The sequence below is a fragment of the Asterias amurensis genome, chromosome 22, assembly GCF_032118995.1.
Source record: "Asterias amurensis chromosome 22, ASM3211899v1".
Lineage (NCBI taxonomy): Eukaryota > Metazoa > Echinodermata > Asteroidea > Forcipulatida > Asteriidae > Asterias > Asterias amurensis.
Window position 1 is genome coordinate 432,567 of NC_092669.1, and position 17,069 is coordinate 449,635.

At 38.9% G+C, this 17,069-nt stretch overlaps 1 protein-coding gene across 4 annotated transcripts in view; it reads right to left on the reverse strand.

Annotated features, from left to right (window-relative positions):
* The window catches only part of LOC139953726 (ras association domain-containing protein 10-like), a 30,298-nt gene that overhangs the window by 10,276 nt on the left and 2,953 nt on the right, over positions 1–17,069 (reverse strand). The window contains exons 1-2 of one of the 4 annotated variants that reach the window (XM_071953257.1): positions 11,673–12,459; positions 3,295–3,395 (exon numbers count right to left, since the gene is read on the reverse strand). The gene's annotated coding sequence lies outside the window, so the exon portion shown is untranslated. Of the gene's footprint in view, positions 1–3,288; positions 3,396–11,672; positions 12,460–17,069 lie in introns of those variants that run through there. The other 3 variants (XM_071953255.1, XM_071953256.1, XM_071953258.1) reach the window with 3 other exon arrangements.

Consider the following 17,069-nt stretch of genomic DNA (forward strand, 5'->3'; position numbering starts at 1 on the left):
GTTATAATGACCGCTGGTAAATATTAACCTTGTGTGGAGGTGGTCAAACAAGTTTAGTATAACATCAACCATACAAAGGCACAAGGATAAGGTTTGTCTATTGTATTAACTATACGTTAAGTAAACATGTTAATATGTTTGAGCAATGTAAGTTGGTAATACCATTTGGAGGTTAGTTGATTTATTAGTTGGACAATGGAGTTTTAAGTGTGCGACTTTACCCCACCCTTAACCCCCCATTCCGTGGTAACCATAATAAATCATGAGGAATAATGAACATGAAAATGTTGTTTTTATTTTGTTGCAAGTTTTCTCAGGGTTGTTGTTATAACAGACAAAAACATTGGAATTATAAACTACACCCGAAGAAAAATGACAACAGCTAGTAAAACGCATCAGTCAGTTTTACTCAGACAACAGAAGTCCAAGCTATTTCCATGTTAAACATACCTTAAAGGCAGTGGACAATATTGGTAATTACTCAAAATAATTATTAGCATAAAACCTTCCTTGATTACGAGATAGGGAGAGGTTGATGGTATAAATCATTGTGAGAAACGGCTCCCTCTGAAGTAATGTACTTTTCGAGAAAGAAGTAATTATCCACGAACTTCATTTCGAGACCTCAGATTTAGAATTTGAGGTCTCGAAATCAAGCATCTGAAAGCACACAACATCGTGTGACCAGGGTGTTTTTTTTCCATTATTATCTTGCAACTTCGACGACCGATTGAGCTCAAATTAACACAGCTTTGTTATATATGCATATGTTGCGACACACCAACTGTGAAGAGTGGTCTTTGACAACTACCAATAAGTCCACTGTCTTTAAGCATTATCAGCATTTTCAGCCCGTCAATATACTGAACACTATTCAAGCTATAACCTTTTTAGACCCACACTGATTTGCAGTTTCACAAACAAGCTAGCATTTTCAGTTAGTCTTTACCTGACAACATTATAAGATCGATTTCTTAAGAATCCACCTCACTACAGCCTTGAAAAGGTGTTAAATCTTCAAAGAATTAATGGGATTAGAGTCCTCAATCCCCAATGTAAAGATGTCTTATCCAGTTAAAAGACGATCGATTGTGACAAAAAGGCAACATCAGCTTCTGTGAAATTGACGATAAATTACTTTGAGCCCCCCCCCAAAAAAAAACAAACAAACAAAAAAAACAAAAAAACACGCACACTTCTCATTCCACATTGCAACTTTTCAAAGACTCCTTTATTGGCCGTCATAAAAGGCACTGGCCACCTTTGGCAAAATAGTCAAAGACCAGTATTCTCACTTTAGTGATTCTCAACATGCATTAAATAAAAGAGCCAAGAACAATTTTACTCAATTGCTCATCTAAGACGCAAGAGAATGATGAAAGAAAAACACTCTTGTTCCACAACTTTGTGTGCTTTCATCTGCCTAAAAGCTGAGAGATTTTATTATTTGAATGAGAAATAATCTCTTTCTCAAAAACTATGTTTCTTCGGAGGGAGCCGTTTCTAACAATGTTTTATACCACAAACAGCTCCCCATTTCACATTACACAGCTTATACGCTAACAAACATATATTTTGAGTTATTACTAATAGTCTCCAGTGCCTTCAATGAAACGTGTGGGTGCAAGGCTATCATTGGGCGTACACGCGGGCACTTGTCCATTGTTTTACATCAAAGATGGCGGTCAATGGCGTCATGTGCTAGCATTCAAGCAAAGAAATCGTTACATCACCTAATTTGACTTCTAAATATTTTCAAATCAATAATCCAACCTAGAAGTTCACCGAACTACAAAGAAGGTCTTATTTAATCGATGTTTATATTGTTATTTTTATAAATCAAGGTTCTTATAAGATTTGTTTATCAGATTAGACAACAAGTAAACACGCGACAACCTTCTATTTACCACGAAATCTTACATAAAAAAAAAATACTCAATAAGTTTAACTTCTTGGAAAAGAGGCAGCAAAACCCTTTAATTCAAGAGTTTGACAACACAAACACAACTTAGTATTGTGTATATATAGTCGTTTTATAAGTGCATAATGGTGTTCGGAGAAAGTGCACTCTTTTGTGGTATGTGGATCCACCGTAAATAAACTCAGGCTTTTGTTACAGTTTTCCCCAAAACCGACACTTTCAAAGCGCGGCTCGAGTCTCGACTAAAGTAGAAATGCAGTTAAGGCTGACGTTGAAGGAGAATACTACTTTAACAAGTTGGAAAAAACCTTCATTTAATTATTTCGGTGGGGAAGCCAATGACTCTCAGAAAAGTGAACTTCATCACTGCACTTACTAGCCTCTTAAAGGAACACGTTGCCTTGGATCGGTCGAGTTGGTCTTTGAAAAGCGTTTGTAACCGTTTTTTATAAAATGCATATGGGTAGAAAGATGTTGTAAAAGTAGAATACAATGATCCACACAAACATGCCTCGAAATTGCGTGGTTTTCCTTTTACCTCGTCGACTAACACGTCGGCTATTCATGGGGGTCAAAATTTTGACTCCCATAAATGACCGACCATGTTAGTTCGCTCAGTAGAAGGAAAACCACGCAATTTCGAGGCAAACTTGTGTGGATCATTGTATTCTATTTTTAAAACATCTTTCCAACCATATGCATTTTATAAAAAACGGTTACAAACGCTTTTGTTTTGACCAACTTGTCCGATCCAAGGCAACGTGTTCCTTTAAGAACCCAATAGAGAGAGGACAAAGAAGGAAGTTTCAGTTTGAGACGTGGAACTGACTCTTAGTAAAGCGAACTTAATCACTGTACTAGCCAAGAACCCAATGGAGAAAGGACAAAGAAGGGAGTTTCAGCTTGAGATGTGCGAGGAAAACCCAAGATAAATATTCCTGGTAAAACCCGCGCAGTCAAGTAGGGACCGAAAACCCAATCCAGATAGTGCCCCTGGTGGGATTCGAATCGGAGTCATGTGCTGGAAGGCGAGAAAAGAAACCATATCTACAAGGTTTCGTTTAATGGAACATTTTTGACGTTGTTTCAACAAAGAATGAGAAGAAAAAAATGCCACAAACAAATTCATCTAGAAGTAGAATTATATATGAAAAATGTTACTTAGTGGTAACTAGGCCTGGTGGTATTTAAACATAATGTTGTATGCACAAGCATTGTATGAACTCAACAATAGTTTTTTTCAGTTTCCCCCGTCTTTCAGCAAAATCGGGCGATGCATTTCTAAACAAAAGATACTCATTTCCAAACAGAGCTAATTTTTCAAAGTTTTAACTATCTGAAAAAAAGGAAGACATAATCAAGCTTACCTTTACATCACATGGACGTCTCCGTCCCAAGTAGTTCTAAATCCTGAGACGTCTGTCATGATCCGAGGATCTAGGAAGCTTGAAAGTAGTCTGTCTCTGCAACCAATCTGAAAATGCCAGAAAATGTCAGAGTTTAAAACCACGTTTAGCATCAGTCTGTGTAGAGATCACGTGATGACAGCGGCGTGTGTGTGACGTAGCCATCAGTGGTCCCTGACGACACATTGTAAACCCCAATGGGATTGAATGACCTTCTTGAACAATACAGGGTACCACATAAATGAACAACTGGAATTGATCGCAGGATTCCTCTTCTAACTCTTTCCAGTAAATTTGACGTAGAATTTGGCCTTTACGTGATTTGTTTGGATGGACGATCTGAGGGCTTAAATCTATGATGACCCTTAATGGTTCATCGCTTGAAATGATTTGAACGAAACGGACGCTGCGCGCGTGTACAGTGATGGGCACAAAATAGATCCTTGCGGTAACTGGTGGGCACAACAGAATGGATCGCACATGACTGTGTGACTCTTTGTGTCCATGCTGTGTCAAAACTAGCATTAAATATTATATGATTGTTGAGGACCGTTGTTTACTTTCAGTCCAAACTTCTGAAATTAATATGAAGTTTCTTGTAGAACCAATCTGTTTTCAGTGAAATATTTCCCACTAAAATGAAGTCAATAGGCCTAGATAAAATAATAAGAAAACTCAAAAATCTTTAAAAACGCAAGGGAAGTAACCAGAAATCCGACTTCAGTAGGAAGAATATCGTACCTAGCGATCTAAGGAGAGTACTAGGGTAAACCAAGTTTCTAAAGCCCTGCGGTTGTCCCTCCTTAGGGGCACCAGAGGGGGTAGGTCTTGCTGAGGAATTTATGGGTCAAGGGAGTGGGGGGTAATAGATCGGTCGGTCATTGCTGACAGTCATAAGGTTTGTGTTTAGCTCCAAGGGTCAGGTGGATGCAACATTCTCTAAGATTTTCTACATCAATCATCACAAATTGCTGAAATGTTCATCACTTACGGTTTGTGACAGCATTATGGGTAAAATACTTTTTGTTTTACTTCGTTTAAATGCACTGGACACCTTTGCTATACATTATTGTCAAATACCATTATTCTCACTTGGTATATTCCAACATATGCATAAAATAACACTTTTTAACAGGTCTGTGAATTTTTTTTACTCCTTTTAAGCAGGAGACGTCACTCCAATGAAGAGTCCTAAGATGGTTCAGATCAGGATGTGGAGTCTCCTGAAGGCCTTAGGGTATAGGGGGGGGGGGGGGGGGGGAGGACCAATGTTCTTTCTAGGTTCGGCACGGCTTCCAGTTTGAGAGAAATATTTAGAGCTGCGGTTAACTTGAATCAGGGTGGGTTTGAACTTGAATTATGATAATACAAGAACCAAACCGCAACTAAGTGGCGCTGATGGGGAGATGTTTTTAACATAAGTGATGTGACTTAGGGATACACCGATGGCTACAGTCGCAATTAGGGTTGTAGACTGAATCCTAAGTAGTTAAGCAAGTTCAAAGCAGAGGAAACTGCAGTTGGGCATAGATCAAGGATTGGGCAAGCTCAGGAAAACACCAGTCGGGCTACCATGTCGAAATGGACTTAGTTATAGGAAGGATACTCATTGGCCAAACCAGGTTCAAAATCACAGGCATATTACTCGGCTGGGATTCGAACCCACGACCTTTTCCAACCAACCACCGAGTTTGCCCGGTAGCTAAATATAGTTTGAATTCTATATTTCTAGCAGCGGGTACCACGATTTAGAAAGTAAACCAAACACTATCCCCGATTCAAATTTAACATAAAAAAGAATGTTAAGATTAAGTTAAGATTTAGTATGATATTGTCAAGACCAATCTTCGGGTAATTTGCCAAGTTTTATTGTAAAGGAATCGTAGTAAGCTAAACTAACATCGAATAAAATTTAAATGTCAATCATGAGATGACCTCGACAAGAGATCCAAACTTCCAGGTATCTATCGGACAATGAAACCTTCCACCAAGCCGAACACTTGCCAATTTGTACCCCACTGGTTGTCACTTTATCATGTCCCCTAGGGACCTTCATTGCTAACAATAGATTGATCATTCCGCTTGGGATGATGTAAATCAAATTCAGTAGGATTCCAAACATTGCGGAGAGGTTTGAAGTAAACACCTTGTGAATATCTCTTTTGAAACAGTCGGTTCTTTTCAGAACCCAAACTCAGATTTTCAAGAAGGATTTGAAACTTTTCATGGTGGAAGTATGGTAACATGAAAAACTCTTTTGAGCAGCGATGGTTCTGAAACCTTGCGTGGAAGACGGTACCACCTTGTGAAAATCTCTTTTGAGTTGAGGTTCTGAAACAGTCGGACCAAACTATATAAGAAGGATTTTAAACTTTGCATGGTGGTAACTAAGACATCTGGCCCCTATGATGTGTATATTTCATCCCAAGTATACATAACTTCCACCATTGTGTTAATAGTAAGTTTGTTAAATTGCCAAATACGAATACTCACAATAAAGACAGACTCTTGGTCATTTCCAGAGTTCCTCAGCTCCAAAAAAGTGTCAATGTCAACTCAAAACAGGCTTACTTCAAACGAAAAACAAACTGAACGTTTCTGTCCAAAGCTACCAGTATCTCTTAGTTATTCAAACTATGTTGGATGATGGTCAGCTCTTGAGTATTTACAAACGATCTTCTCAGCTCCAAAATATTGTCCACATCAATAGGAAAGAAGCTTACTTATAAAGAGAAACGAATTGAACATTTCCACCCCGAGCCACCAACAACTCTTAGGTATTCAAAATTATTGTTGGATGATGATCAGCTCGTGAGTATTTCCAAACGATCTTCCCTGCTCCAATTTTTTTTATTGTCCACATCAATTTAAAATAGGCTTCACAAACTGGACATTTCCGTTTGAGCTATACCAACAACTCTCGGGTACTCAAACCATGTCGAACTTATCGACAGGACTCATCAGACCTGATGTCAGCAAATGAGAAGACTGTGGTGAGATGTCCCCAATCCTAGCCAAACATTTAAAGAGCATATGATGGACTCGAAGTAAGATCAGAGTGATAGGAAGCCACATCAGAACACTGCAGTATTCCACCGACCGAACCACCACATGAACCATCCAGCTCAAACTGTTTGATTACAACTCTTTTTATTCCCAGATAAAGGACCATTCTAAGATCTCCTTCTTCTCCGGGGACCACCTACTGGCCTTTTTGTCCAGTACCAGGAGTAATCCCTAGGGAGGCATTGTAACCCTAAACAGTCCGGATCTTGTGTCCATCCATGGTCCAGCCATTCCACCTACTTTGTACAAGGCTAGGAATGGGTGACCAGCCCCCAATTTCATAGAGTTGCTAAGCACAAAAATATGCTTAGCATGATGATTCTTCCTTCATAAAAACAGGTTTACCAAACAAATTTTCATAGTGTCGCATATTGTTTGTTACTGGTATTCAGCTGTTGTTTGCTTATCCTGAAAATCTTGTGGAAATTTGGTTGGGGATTCTGTTTTTATCAATGAAGACATTTCATGCTAAACAAATTTGTGCGCTTAGCAGCTCTATGAAATCTGGCCAAGATCCTATGGTTATTGTACTATGGTTGAAATTGCAGGTTTATGTTTTCCATTTTGTCACTTCAGCGGCATCGCGATATATTGTTCGGGTCGAAAGTCCGGAGCGAAAGTTCAATGCATGAAATAATAATTCCTAATAGGAACACACACCCTGAGAAGCGTAACGCGGTAACGCTTCAACTACCCCTATTGACTGACACCCCTGTAGGAAGTGGTATGGTCCAACGTAGGATATCATAGCATATTAGGTAGTGTGTACAATTTGGTTAAGACAATTAAATTGTAACTAAAATAAATATGTCAGAATGTGCCGACAACGTTCCTTATTGCATAATATTTTGCCGCTTCGATTCTCTAGCAACATTCCACTCAGGGATATAGTGACTTCAATCACAAGGTCTTAATGTATTCATTGTCTACAAGAAGACTGACAGCCTTGAGGCAGCTTCCACTCCAAGAGAACTTCAAACCACTCATCAACTTCAAGTCCCCCCCCCCACCCCCGGGGTATGACAAGTGCCTCCCTTTTTGTCTTAAAAGTCAATGACTTTCACCAAAGTCACCTTTTAAGCTCCTTTAAAGATGCCCTCCCCCTGTACACTTGATTCCTTTTCTCTGTCACTCTTTCTTTGAGATCTACAGAGGATTAGCTCAACAGCAGATCAAGAAAATATCCATATCCATCATCCTGAATGACTACTTATAAGACGTTACATCAAACCAAGCACTTGAGAAGCACCTTGATGTTTAAGGATGTGGAGCTCTGTAATTACTCGCAATGACCACGTGGGGGTAAGGCGAAGCTCAATTAAATCCCTTCTTATACTCGACTGATCGGATCAAGAAGGGATTAAAGATCCCAATTTTAGGATGATGAGACCCCCTGCTTGTTATCTTGAATGTGCTCATGAGACACTTGGCTGGTAGACATGTCAAAATATCATCTATAAACTGTGCACGACATGGTGTCATGTCAATCATGGCTTGAGCTTTATGCCACTTGGATAACTTGCTCTTCATGTCGCATTTTATTTTCTTCCACTGTCGTAGCTTTGTAATTTTTCCCCTTCTAAATCGATTCGAAAAAACGGAATTCTTAAAGGAAATCATGAAATATTTGAGGATTGCAGCTGGTCTTTGACAATATTACCACACGTGTCCAGAAATAATATTTTTAGCCCTGTCTGTTTCTGGGTCATTTTCACAATGTACGGCTACGACTGTTGCTAAGGGTGTTGCTAAGGACGTCCCACGCAAGATGGCACGGAACTCTAGCCGTAGCCTGTAGCCTTAGCTGCTAATTGTACACGGTCATAGCTTCTGCACAACCAGAATGGAATCCATTGTTTCAAGTAAGCCACTATTCACAATAGGATGCAAGCCAAAACTGACGGCTGCTTCTATAATGTGATACAACGAAAACAAATACATGAACAGTCTAAAAAACACACCAAAGTAAGACAAAGTCTGAGGAATAAAACAACACATTTTCGTGCTATTTCCTCTAAGGTGTTATTTGGGTATAGGCCTACATCGTTCACTAAAACTGCCAGTGTCACCCCACTCCAACCTCTAACCCTACCAACATAAAGACATGCCTCAATTCAAATCTGCGCTCACCTGTTCGAAAATTTCATTAAAACAGAAACAATACAAACTGTCACCACATACCAATGTCAGATCTAATGGCGGTTACCTATCAGACCAAGGCTTGGCACCAACACGTGCATGCAAACAAACCCAGTAGTCATGGCAACGTTCAATCTAGGAGGGCGGGGTCAAGTCTAGGAGCATGATCTTACGGGGAGGATTTCAAAAATTAATTCCTTCATCGGTTTCAAGTTCTCGTTTTTTCCGTTTGGACTTATTCCCATGAGATTATTGGAGACGTTGAATATTAAAGAAACCGTAATGTGATGACAGCAAGTAATATCTTCCTTCAAACTTGAAGTTGTTTGTACAAATATTGGATTTCATATTTTGAAAGGTAGGTGCCAGACGACATTTTGCTGTCAGTGTGATCGTTCCCTTGGCAACATAACCCATTCCAGGCCAACTTGTCCCCCTTTCAGGCTTACATTGACCAGGGCACAATTTCATAAAGCCTGTAAGCATAACAATTTAGTAAGCACAAAAAAATCATGCTTAACTGAAACTGGTTACTAGCCTACATTCCACACGAAAATGAATGCAACTGGTGCCCCGCTCGTTGTCTGACTAGAGCAAAGAAATTTGCTATATAGTATTTTGAAGTAATATGGGCCAGTGAATTTCTCAACGAGTTTTAAACTCTTACTAGTCTTACCTCGAGTTAGGCCCAGTTACTCGTATATGTTTTTAATATCTCCTATGACTAGAGTCCTAAACGGTTCTTTGTGAAATCGACCCCTAGAGTCTTTACAAAGTAACTTCCTATTAGATGATTGATTCAAGTTGATTCGTTAAGCAACTTGGGACACATTAAGAGAGGGATTGCTAAAGTCATATATTACCGTCCAGCTCCTTTTACAAACAAATTATCCAGACAGTAAAATTGAAAAATTACTCCGCAGAATCCTGAACAGAAAACCCCCAGACTAAAGTCAACTTCTTTATGGGTATCATCAATGGAAGGATTTAGAAACCTTAAATGTGCAGGGAGCACGCAAAACGTTCGAGTTATTCCAATTCAAAGCGGTTCGTTTGTTACCGCCTACTCTAATTTCTGGGGCCAAAAAGCGATCCCTGAGGCACCCTCTTATTCGACGAGGGATGTAGAATCTAATTTGGTGAATAACGGTGAGCATGTGCACTGCTTGAATATTACCAAATCAATGCTCTTCTGTAGCAGGAATCTGTTACAATTATTGCAAAACGAGAATGACACTACAATATATCGCTGCTTTTGCTCTCCGTTTTAGTAGTTGAAGAAAATAGGTATATCTAGACAGACACAACAGTATAACTTTACAGTGGCCGATCTCACAAAGCCCTATGATTGATCTGAACTGTGTATCAATCTTAATTGCTAAGCAAAGTGTATTGTCACTAAGATGATCCAGAAATGATCAGGATACCAGTCACAAACTGTACATGAAACATTGTAAGTTTGGCTGGTAACCTTATTCTGGAAGGCAATTTTCGTTGTGTGCTTTAGCTACTTTTTAAGCTCAAGACGCCTTATAAAATTGCCCCCTGCTCAAAGCATCGGCAGTCATCCAAAAGAGAGGGCTGCATTGATTGAGCTAAGCATTGATTTTAATTTGAGGCTTACGAGATAGACCAGTCAAGGATTTCAATAAGAGACAGATACCTGGATGTAATCAAGTGAATAATAATCCTGCCAAGAATGTGCAGTTAGACTTGACTCAAGTCCCAATCCCGTGTCATGAAAACTATGCTGGTGCGTTACATGGGTTTGGGACCTCGCACGAGAAAAAGACTTGAATCAAGTCTAGTTTGAGTTAAATCACGCAAGCGAAATGATGAGCCGAGACATGACTGGAGATCTAAGCTGGGTGTCATTTACAGAACAACATTTCTGTCTTACTCAAAGAAAATCAGAAAGAAAATCAGAAAGAAAATGTCAAGAAATGAGAAAGAAATTGTTTACAAGTCAACACAATCAGAAAGAAAATGTCGGCAAATCCACAAAATGAAAAGAAGAAAACATGTCGACGAATTGAGAATGAAAATGACAGCAAATGAAGAAGAACATTTCAACAAGAGAAAAAACACGTCGACGAAAGTGTGTGAAAGAAACTGACCACAAAAATAAAAGAGAAAGAAAATTACAACAAAAATGCCACTTTTTGTAACTGAAATCAATAAACAATATATCTCACATTCTATAAAACCAGCTGAGTGAAAGGCTTAACACTTCGGTATAGTATATTGACATGATACTTCAGATTTTAATAACCAAATTTGTACAGAGCAACAAGAACAGGTTGTCCGTGTATACGCAATGTCACTATGGCAACACCCCTACTGAGGTCAATGGGGTCATGATAGTCATTCACGCAACTCCTTTCAGTTTCTACTTTTCCTTCATTCTCTCTTTTCTGCATTATTTCCCAATTGTCAGCAGTTCACTCAAGAGCCCTAGTTCGTGGGTATACAATGACAACATCACGGGACAGGTGTTTCGGGCTCACTTCATTATGTGCGTTTTCATTGCCATTTTCATTTAAAAGAACTTGGAAATACGATAGAGTAAGGCGTGCGGTAACACCAATTAATGATAATCTATAAATGAGTGATCAGAGCATACTGATCGAAACGTCGAGTTTAAACCTACAGTTCTATTCAGAACCACCCAACTATCATTACAAGGTGTTTTTACTTACAGTTTTTTTTGCCAGCGAAACAGCGCGCGAAGGTCGGCACCATTATAGGATATCCAATGTTTTTTAACGAAAAGGTGGACACAATGCAATAAATGTCAGCGGTAATTGTGGCCACTCAGCCATTACCGTGGTATCGTCATATGGATAATTGATAGCAGTTAATAGCAAACAAGTGTTTTCACGTGATATGTCTTAATCGAAGTCTAATAATTACAGCGTCCGGAAAGCTATTACTCAGTTGTCGTAATGATCAACAAAATGCACTTCTTCAAAGATTTTTATCAGCACAATAATTTTAATTTTCACTCATTTTTTTTATTCAAGGAATATCTCATTGAGTAACTTAAATACGTATTTATTTCATATCGAATAAAAAAGTGGTGGCAGAATACTGAAAGTTGTCCATTTACAATAATGATAACAAAAGAAATACAATATTACCTCTGGTTTATTTCTGACAGCATTAATATGGAGATAGCTGGCAAACGTTCTGCCCGAATGGTTGGGAACCCTTTACCATATCATAGACGCAAATCTGTACCGTTCAAAGAAGCATCGTCACGGCTAAATCGGAACTCCCAGCTCTACCACGGTGCTTGCTGTTCGGGGCACACAAGTGAGGCATAGGTTTGTAACCAACTTCAGGCCTTCGCTTCAAAATCCAGTTAACTGTACACCAAGTACCAAAACGTGTGGCTACTTTGTAGTTCAATAAACAACGCACCAACAAGGAGAATGTCCAATAAAAACCAAACCTACTAACAGTTCGTTGCTCTGGTGTTCTGCTCTCGTGTTTCCACTCAACTTTTGTATCAGAGTTTTTTTTTTTTTACAGAAAGATACTCCACGGTTCGTTGCCCTAGCTTAGGAGGTAGGGTGTACAGCAGTTTGACCGTATTAGTTCACACTACATAACCATCAAACAGTGTGAATGAGCAGTGCTGTAATACTGTGCTCCAGGGTGCTCCAGTACTCCATCCATCACTATACACGCGGTTAGAAAAATCAGCGCCAACGAAAAATTAAAAGTCTTGCTCTTTCGAAAAAACTCCGACGGTTAATAAGCAGTTTTACCGATACTCGGTTATTGGTGCAGGGTTTTGAAAAGCCTTTCTCTTTCGAGAGAAAAACAAATCCGAAGGCAAGTTAGCAGACTCTTGTTGGCACCACGTTGTGATTGGTTTAATCAGAAGCCTTTGCAATTGTTTTGCCTTGCAATCTTTCCACCGCAGTGAGCTAAGCTCGAATAGCAGACCAGACTCACACATTGGACCTCTTGTCTGAAGTCTCAGGTACGCGACCCAGTGATCACGTGGTGCTTCGCTGGTAATCGTTATTGGATTACAGTTATTCTTAATAACCGTATGTTTCGACATGAAGGGATATAAGTTTCAGGCAATTTGCCAATAATTTGGACGATTATAAAAAAATCTCATTCAAATAAAAAAGGCCGTGTGGTCTTTTGAAGCAACGCCAACTCCCACTTGAGCGTCACAACAATTCAAGCAAGTTCACTCCCCGAGTCTGTTAAACCAGTATATTTCAACCTTACATTCCGAAGCAGAGAGGGAATATTTTTTTCCAATAGTAAACAAAATAATAGGCATTTTAGCCACTATATAGCAAACAAAATCCACTGCTATGTATATAAACAAATATTGCTGAGTATTTGAAAAGTATGATGTGATAATTTAAGAACCAAACCTAATTGTAGCACAACTAATTCAACAGAACCGTGAACTTTCCTCAAAAAAATCTTTGCCCCTTTTTTTGTTATTTTTTAGAAAGTTCAAAATTTAAGCCGTCGTTTCCACAACCTCATGGTATGTAACAATAGCGTAAACGGGCTATCGAACTCCTCTGTATAGATTAACAAAATGGTTAGAGGCGATCGCATGTCTGGAAAATATCCTTTTTATAGATATATTATGTATATAAATATTGTTCAATAATAGATTATTCGACTAAGACCAAACTTCTTTTCTCAAACTACCTCCCGGAACGCCAACCAGAGTGAAATCTTTGTTGATGTATGTTTATCAAAGCAACAGTAGCTTTTCAGTCAAGCAAATCAGAATTGTGTGGGAATTTCTGTTTTTGTGTTTGGGTTGACCTTGAATGTGAAAGCAAGCGACACGTAATCTTGTGAATTATCACGCCAGGGGAAATTTGACACACGTGACAAGATCACTACAACGCTAAGCAAAATTACTTCACTTTAGTAACTGGCCCCAATTTCAAAAAGCCTGTAAGCAAAATAAAATTGCTTAGCATGAAATTTATTCCTCTGATAAAAACAGGATTACCAACCAAATTTCAGTTTGTTGCATATTTGTTATTGCTTGATACTGGTATATAGCTGTTGCTTGCTCATCCTGAAAATCACGAGGAAATTTTGTAGGTAATCCTGTTTTTATCCAGGAAGAAAATTTCATGCTAAGCAATTAATTGTTGTGCTTACAGGCTTTATGATATTGGGCCCTGGTAACTACCGTTGTTCAATACTTGGCTCTGAAAGTGGCCTGGGTAACCACCTGCAATGATGTATGGCGCTTTTACCCACTGGCCATTTCCCCACCTCCATTCCACTCTAATTATCGCACTTTCATTTTCTACCCATTCCTGGAATCACATTTTGTCAGGCCAACCCAAAAACAAAACTCTCCTGAAAAGTACAAAGTGGTTCTTCTAGAGTTCATGCTGAGTGACTTGATGGTAATGGATGACGGGATTAACCGGGGCTAGCACAGTCCGTCAACGGGTAATCTAGCACCGATGAACCGAAGTTTCTTGCTATCACACGCTGACTTAGACAGACCTCCCTTAATGTTCGGATCAGTTAACATATTCTGTCCAAGTTGTGATATCGGACCAATTGATGACAAATGAAAAAAAAAAGAGAGTTTCAACGCTGCACCTCCTGTCCAGGTTGTGATGTCAGACCAATTGATGACAAAATCGACAAAAAATGAGAGATTTCAACGTTAACACCACCGGTACAAGTTGTGGTATCGGACCAATTGATGAATAATTGTGACTCTTTAATTTGTCTAGCCCCAGTAGCATCGTATATCCCCACTTTAAGCTTTCATTTTTCTCGTTTAGGAAGATAAATAGGTTTCTTTTCCGGTTTCGTCCAAACTCCCCACACTTCCTGTGCATCATTAAAAAAAACTATGCCGGAAAAGTGGAAAGAAAAAATAAATAAAATTGAAGATTCCAGACACGTCTTGAAGCGCACGCGCTTCGGGATGATTGAAGACCGATCATTTTTCATTCACTTAAATACCACGACATGTAAATACACACCCATCTTATAAACACTTTTATTTACAGAGCTTAGGTTGCCGAGAGGTTTCTATGGCACCATATGGTCCAAATAACATAACAACATCTGCCGGGGACGAGGTTACAAGGTCAACTGGGGTCACAAGGTCAACTGGGGTCACATGGGTCTGTCAACGTCAGGAGAGGAGTCTAACTGCCACCGCAACAAGTGGTTTCGTAAAAGGAGTGGTCGAGGAATTCGAAAGACAAATACAACATAGCACCGGAAGAAGACTAACAAAGTGAACAAGATGAAGTGTCTATTTTTAAAGCAAGTTCGCCCGAAACAAGGCAAAAAGCCACTGTTAGTAAAGACCTGCAAATATTAAAGATGAAAACGAAATATTAAAGATGAACTGAAGGTAGGAATTGATATTCCTCTTAAAACAGTTTAGATTGTAGGATGGAGGGAAGCATGCACCAGACAAGGAGTTCCAAAGAGATGGTGCATGGGGGATGTTGGAGGTAGGAATTGATATTCCTCTTAAAACAGTCTAGATTGTAGGATGGAGGGAAACATGCACCAGGCAAGGAGTTCCAAAGAGATGCGGTACATGAATAAAGCTGTTGGAATGTCTCTTTGTTCTACATCTCAACAAATCAAGAGTGTGGATGAGAAGAAGCAGAACGTCTGGTTTCACGCTCAAACATTCTGATAGGAGGAACTAGGTCTGCACAATGGTGGCAGAGTGTGTCCAACCTGCATGGCTCTGTGTCAGCAAAGCAAGATTGTATGGATGAGAAGAAGCAGAACGTCTGGTTTCACGCTCAAACATTCTTATTTAGGAGGATAGGTCGGACACACTGTGGCAAATTTTTACCAATGAAAGAGGCCTTGCTACGGGTCTATGGATTACAGTACCTAATGGTGTCACGAATAAATATACTTATACTAATCCGCATTCTTGATCTATGAATATACTGGGGGAAAAAAACCGTAGTTTTTAGATAAAAATTCCATATCTTGCCCTGGACCCTCTGCTGTCTTTCTTAGCGACTGTTTCTTGTATAATCTCATGAATAATTTATTGGCTTGATGTCGTAAGATCAGACGAAATGAAACAAACGTAAATATTTCGCTCATGACTTCATCGCCTTAAGTTGTAAATAACTATAAACTTCTCTTGACTCGAACATAAGACGATACAACCAATTAAACTAACTTACAACTTGACAGTGAAAGAGTATAAGCCTTGTATTTTTGAAGTCTGCGTTATTTTTTACTCCGAGCAGAATTGTTGATAAACATACAAGAGGCGCCAAAACTGCGACTATTACTTTCATATAATAAATCTATCAATTTCAGAGTCTGTACACATTCCACCAGAAAGTGAAATAAACGCAAGTTAGGACCTTTGAGTTTCTGTTCCGCTTCACAAAAATCGACAGTGAATCTCGCAAGAGGTGATCGAACGCGTTATGTTGAGGAATAAAATTATTAGGGCCTCGTCACACGAGGCAACTTCAGGCAACTTGGAGGCAACCATCTGCAGTGCATTCTGAATCGCCATTAATTTTTTTTCGCATATCACATAAGTCATTTTTCGAACAATATAAATTGTTGCGATCAACAAGAAAAATGAATAATGCAAAAATGAACATAAATCTGAATATTTTTTTCTTTCTGAGAGACTGCCTATAGTTGCCTGTAAATTGCTATGTGTGTGACACGCCATTTAGAATAATGATGTAGGCCCTACATGTAGGCCTACACTGGTACTAGTATTAGTAATCTTTGCACAAAATGCTTTGCACACACAAATCTTTGGAAAACGTAGGTCTATCTATGTTAATATGCCATCTGAAGATGGGCACTTAACATTGATACTCGGTTGACCCAGTCATGCAAACAGTTAACAAAACCAACCCAAAACCAACAATTTTATCTGGAGATACTTTGATCTCTCCTTAAAAAGTAATTTATCATAAAAAAAAAACCCACAATCCACTCTTCACCATTTCAATTGTGAAATAAAATTGTTACAGAGTGTTACAGGAGTGTGTTTGTGTCAAGTACCATCATCTCCGGAGTTGCGCAAGTTGTAGATAGAGCTATAATAATAATTATTAAAGGAACACGTTGTCTTGGATCGGTCGAGTTGGTCTATAAAAAGCGTTTGTAACCATATATAAAATACAAATGGATAGAAAGATGTTTTAAAGTAGAATACAATGATCCACACAAATTTGCCTCGAAATTGCGTGCATGTTTTCCTTTTACTCTGCGAACTAACACGGTCGGCCATTTTTTATGGGAGTCAATATGACTCCCATAATGGCCGACCGTGTTGATCGACGAGGTAAAAACAAAACCGTGTATTCCGAGGCATGTTTGTGTGGATCATTGTTTTTTACTTTTACAACATCTTTCTATCCATATGTATTTTATAAACAGTTACAAACGCTTTTCACAGACCAACTCGACCGATCCAAGACAACGTGTTCCTTTAATAATTTTATGGTATTGAACTTCTAATATAGGTTGTTAAATGAGGCAAGAAATAGTTTTTT